This window comes from Scyliorhinus torazame, chromosome 26 (assembly GCF_047496885.1).
Source record: "Scyliorhinus torazame isolate Kashiwa2021f chromosome 26, sScyTor2.1, whole genome shotgun sequence".
Lineage (NCBI taxonomy): Eukaryota > Metazoa > Chordata > Chondrichthyes > Carcharhiniformes > Scyliorhinidae > Scyliorhinus > Scyliorhinus torazame.
The window spans coordinates 8,031,979-8,038,004 of record NC_092732.1 but is presented as its reverse complement, the minus strand read 5'-3'; the positions used below and the strand labels follow the sequence as shown (position 1 = coordinate 8,038,004).

The following is a 6,026-nucleotide window of genomic DNA, read 5'->3' as shown; positions in this document are numbered from 1 at the left end:
GCATTGCATTGGGAATGTCGATCACCACAAACCTTTATTCGCGGCTTTACGAACAGATGGCATGCAGGCTAAATTTACTCGAGTAACTTCCCTGTTCACCGTTTAATAATGTTGTCTACTATTTTACCCAGAGGGGAAATGCTTTTAACTTAACCCTTTGGGAAGACGGAATGCAAGTCGTTTCTGCTCGAAATTTTATTTTAAAGAGAAGCCACTCACTCAACAGCAGAATGTGCGAGGGTGAATGCGGCTCAGAATCGAAATCCAACCCAGTTAAAGATAGGCCCAGGATTTTGGTCTGTCCCTGTTGCTACTCAAAAGATTGGTTTATTCGACCTGTGAAGAATTCCAAAGCAACGCCCATTTCCATGATTTTGTTGGTGATATTCACGAGAAAAACACATAGAAGGCTACAGAGGAAAATGATTCTAATTCTGTTGAATTGTTTTTATATATGGGTCCTTGTTTGGAAAACCTGTACTAATTGCAAATTTCTGCCGCCCCCCCCTCCCCCCGCAAATTACAAAAAGGATATTGGCAATGGAGCAAACACGATTTACAAGAACGAGAGCTGGGCCGAAATAATAAATAACAAATGACAATAAATAACTAGAAATAGCGAACAGGCTGGTTAACTGGCGAAGCCAAGGCTGAGGGGCGGATTGGTAGATGTCTTATAAGTTGGATCAGCAACATCATCCCAATGACAATCTGGGATGGATCAACTTGAGTGAATTATCAACTGCTATATTCAGCATATAATTGCAGTTATTATTCCGCCCCGCCCTCTGAACTACAGCCAATCAGATTGTTGTGAGCTCTTCTGTTCCTTGTCAGCTGTGACACCCAGGCGGTGACGGCAGCGCAAATGAACGTCACATTCACCAAGACACTGCTCACAGAAAGGTGTCATACTTTCCGGAGCACAGATCGTCAGCGTTTCCAGCGGATCTGGCCCTGAGCTCGGGTCAGTCCGCGGTCACTCCGGCCACAGTAACAAGCGAGTGAGAGCGAAAACGCGCAGCAGGCTCCGGCTCAAGATGGCAAAGGAACATTTCCCCCTGATACTCATTTTCCTGGTGCTGCGGAGTTACGGTGAGTAAACGGCGGTGGGAAATTTAACCGGAATTACCTTCGTTCAGTAAAATGCGAGAATGATTGTTTCCTGAGACAAAAATATGATCCAGTGATCAGGTGAAGGGATTTCACCAGATAGTGTCAATGTGTTTACTGCTTCCTCCTATACACCGAAACAGAAATGAATTGAAGAATAAATCTCACCAAAAACTCTGTAAAACTACAAAGTGATTGTTCTTTAATTATAGCTGAAGCGTTTCAAAGCGGATGTGTCCAATCTGTCAATAATCACTGATAACGTGACAATAATCTCTCTGGTTACAGACTTCGAGTCCACTCTGTCTCACATCCCCTTCCCAATGACCGCTGAAGTCGGGAAGATGGTGGAATTAACCTGTCATTACATTTACGAAGTGGAATTGGTCTCTAGCTATGGCTGGTATAAACAAGGAGTGGGTGAAGCCCCGATACCAATCGACATTTCATCCTGTAACGGGGCGAATTGTAAGTTCATTTCTAAAAAAGGCAACAGCAAAAAAGTACTGATTCTGGAAATCCACAATGTTCAGGCGAATGACTCGGGTTCCTACTACTGTGCTCGTATAGCTAACTATGCACCGCTCCAGAAAGCAGCTACATTATTGGTTGGAGGTAAGAGAACAATTGAAATGAATTCTGATCATGCACAGTATTATCATTTTGTGTGAATCAATCGCTGAATATGTCTCAATCTGTGTCCAGACAGTTCCACCAACAAGACGGCGGTGCTGATATTTGTGCCACAGGGTGAGGCGAATTCGAGTGAAACCGTCCCTTTGGTGTGTTTGGTCAGTGGACTTTCTTCTAACCGGATTGCTATTTTCTGGAATATTTCCGGCCTGGCAACCGAAGGATCGAGCGATCCCGGTACAATGGCGGAGGACGGGACCTACAGCATCACCAGTCATATCATGGTGTCGATGGAAATCTGGACTACTGGCGCTGTCTGTACTTGTATTGTTCAACTGGGGTCTCCAATCAAAAAATGGACAACGAGCGTGTCGTTCCCCAAATCAGCAGAGACAAGGACAGGTGAGTTGGCGATCTTCACAATGATGGTTTGAATTCAAGTTATAATCAATAAGAATGATTAGCTGGAAGATAAGACTCTGAAGCCTGTTAAATAAAAGCAAAGGCTCTCCAATCTTTATCCCGATAGCTCTGTCACATTTTGCCATAAACTAGAATCTGGATTCCCTTTTCGAAGTTATTGAATCTGCTTCAACCATCCTGTTTACGGAGTAGACTTTGGAATGGACTTGTGGTCAGTTCTATGCTGGATGGGCTTTACAAACAGAAACCAGACAAAAGTGGAAATTGTTGTCTAAAAATGACTTGTTTTATGGGACATTCATTTATTTTCTCTGAATCTCATTTTCCAGAACCCATCATCCGTGAACATCTGTTTTATTGGTTGAATCCTGCTTCCTGAGACCTACAATCTTTAGGAACATTAATCTCTGGGTCTAGCACTTCACAGAAATGTCATTTTCAGAAATTATCCCAAGTGTATCGCACAGGTTTTACTTGGCAGGCAATCGGAGCTTTATTGTCACAAACCATTGACATAGGCAGTGCGATTACTAATGCATGCAAAGGCCTTGACATTAGCAATAGGGCAGAAAGTAGAACAAGAAGGGAGCTGTGATGAACATTAACAAAACTCTGGTTCAGCATCAACTGAAGTATTAGTCCTATCTGGGCACCAGACTGTCTGGAGAATGTGTTAGAGACAGTGCAGAAAAGATTCAAGATAATGGTATCAATGGCGTGAAAATTAATTCCCGTGCATTACCGATAGACATTGATGCTGCTCTCAGCGGAGAAGAGAAGTTTGAGCAGATATTTGATAGTGGCGTTTACAGATCAGGAGGGATATGGGCTGAGTACAGAGTGAAAATCAGTACCCCGTGACCGAAGGATGGAGGGCCAGGCGCTACAAATGTGCTGTGATTGGGAAAGGAATGAACTGCAACATGTTGGAGAACCCTTCTGTACACCGAATGTTCATCATTGGAACACACTGCCTGAGAGTGTGGTTGAAGCAGTTCAATCGTGGCGTTCGAAAGGGAATTGGAGAATGGTGAGAAATGGAAGAATGGGCAGGGGGAAGAGGAATTGCAGACGAGCGGAATAAAGCGGGTTGTTGCTGACGAGAGATAGCAGAGAGTTGGTGGGCTGAATGGCCTCCTTCTGTGCTGCAATTATTCTCTGATTGAGTAATGTTTGGAGATGGAAATGGGAAGATAAATCAATGCTGGAAGACATCCGTAATCATTGAATTTTTAAATTGAGGAATCGAGTCTAAAAGCAAGGGCGATGTGTTGATGCGCCAGAAAGCATTGGCTGGTCACGTTCGCAGTATTGTGATCAGCTGCACACAGCTTTTTAGGGGTGGAAGTCACAAGTCTACAGAGAGAGCCGGGGAGATTTGTTGGGAACTGGCCACTTCAGTTAATGTGGAGAGACTGGAGAAACTTGGACTCCTGTCCTTACGGAAGAGAAGGTTAAGAAGAGAAATGATCGAGGCGGCGATCAAAACCAGAACGTTTCGATGGAGCAACTAATAGGAACAGTGTACAATGGCAGGAGGTGAGCAATCAAGGGGACACAGATTGGAGATAATCAGCAAAAACTGCGGATCTTTGGAGAGTGTGATTTACACTGAAAGTTCATGAAATCTGGAACACGCAGCAAAACCATATTTACTAGTTACTTTCAAAAGGGGATCTGCAGAAATGTTTAATGGGGAGCAATGTACAGGTCTATGAGGGAACGCTGAGGGAGATTGACCCAATTTGGAGAGAACTTTCAGAGTTGACACGAGGACAAAGGGCAGCATCATTCAATGGCTCAGTTTTTCCAATATGACATCAGGTGCTGTTTGCATCATACAAACTGATGCACTGTGAGTGTGGAACAACACTGACAGGCGTGCCAGATAGTTGATGTCCATGGCCTAACGTTATGCACTCGAATACTCTAGCCATTTTCTTATTCGGAGATATTTCTAACACCTTTAACATTGTTACTTTTTCAAAACACTTCAACAGAGCGAAATCAAAGGGCGGCACGGTAGCACAGTGTTTAACACTGTTGCTTCACAGCTCCAGGGTCCCAGTTTCGGTTCCCAGGTGGGTCATTGCCTGTACGGAGTCTGCATGCTCTCGATTTGCCTGCGTGGGTTTCCTCCGGGTGCTCCGGTTTCCTCCAAACAGTCCAAAGATGTGCAGGTTAGGTGGATTGACCATGCTAAATTGTCCATCGTGTCCAAAAAGGTTAGGTGGGGTAACTGGGTTAAAGGGATAGGCTGAAGGGTGCTCTTTCCAAGGGCCGATGCAAACTCGAAGGGCCGAATGGCCTCCTTCTGCACTGAAAATTATTTGATTCCATTTCATGTGTTGCTATCAGTTTCCCGGGGTTTACTTTCCCCCTTCGCTCCCAAGGTTCAGGTTCCGATTTTTTAACTGAGTTCCGTTCCCAACTGAGAATGTCAGGAGATAAGGATGAGACAGAGAAGCAGATTTTAATTGTGTTCTCTCTGCAGGATGGTGCAGTCGGGCCCTTCCCGCCTTCATCGCTGTCCTGGCGGTTCTGGTTCTCTTGTTGATTCTACTTCCCATTTTGATTTGTAAAGGCAGCAGATCAGGTGAGGAATCCGGTTCATGAGGGACATTGCCATGATTGCGTATCCAATGTTATTATCTTCTCCTGATTTTATTTTGCTAATTATAGTTCCTTCTTTCAGGAAAATGGGACAACAAAAGCCAAAATGAAAAGTAAGTGACTGAGACATTTGCAAACTACATCACGGACACTCTCTTTGTGTTTAGTATTGTGTGAAGTCCAGTTCAAACCCGACTCTGACTTCAATGTTTCATGTTGACATTCTGTTCGATATTTGAAGATGAATCTAAAATTGCTGTACAATTAATTATTTTCTCAGCTATTTCTGGGACCTGTGCCAGGATTTGGATGACCTAACACTTCATTAATACTTCTTGTCCTTGTTCAGTTTCAGTTTGAGCGAGACAACACAAAGACAGGGGCGGAAAGAGCGACAAACGGGTAAGTTCCATTGAAACATTGGTACAGATTAAATATCAAATGGCGGGAATTCACCGATTGATAAGTGGACTGACCGCCATCAGAATATTCTTCAATCATCTCATTCCTGTTGGTGCCAGAAAACGGCCAATTGTGGATTATTAAATCTGCCGCTAATATACCAGATGGGCAGTGGACACTAGACAGGTATTGTCCAGCCATTGGCAAATTGGACTCCATTGCCGTTTTATCTGAGAAGTGATGCATTGAGGGGCTGTTGATCCATTGGGGGAACACAGGCTTATGTGTGAAGCTTTTGGATTGACTCCCATTGACAATTAGGGCCTTGTCGCATTGATTCGTCATTGTCTTCGCCTATCTCCAGCTGAATATCTATTCGCCGGAAGAAATAATATTTAAATTCATATTGTATTCTTTAATACCCAGGCGAACTCCGCCAAACACAGACACAGAGATTACATGATGGTGCGTTACGGGTAAGTGCAATTAATATGCTGGCAAGCTGCCCAGATATTTGCTGATTTTTGGAATAATGTGCAACCCATCCCACGCTAGATGTTTCACGTGGTTGGCAGAGCACATTCTAGAACACATTCATTTGTTTCAAATCACACTCGTCGCTTTAACTAAAATCAGAACATATTCCTCTGCGGGGGCAGGAGTGGAGGAGCGAGGGGGTTGTGTTGGGACTCGGGAGCAGGAAGCTCTCAGTATCCAGTGTTGACATTAATTCCCTCAACATACATCCAAATAAAATACATTCGCTGCGCCGTTATTAAATGGATGTTCTTGGAACACTATTGATTCCGAATGGGCTGCAGAATACCTTCATTGACAGCTTT

The 6,026-nt window shown here is 43.9% G+C and overlaps 1 long non-coding RNA gene across 1 annotated transcript; it reads left to right on the top strand.

The window, feature by feature from the left end:
* The first annotated feature begins 4,860 nt into the window (after window positions 1-4,860).
* Window positions 4,861-5,660, top strand: LOC140403049 (uncharacterized). The gene is made up of 3 exons (XR_011938225.1): window positions 4,861-4,895; window positions 5,132-5,184; window positions 5,611-5,660. It is a non-coding gene; the product is annotated as an uncharacterized lncRNA (long non-coding RNA).
* Window positions 5,661-6,026: the final 366 nt, after the last annotated feature.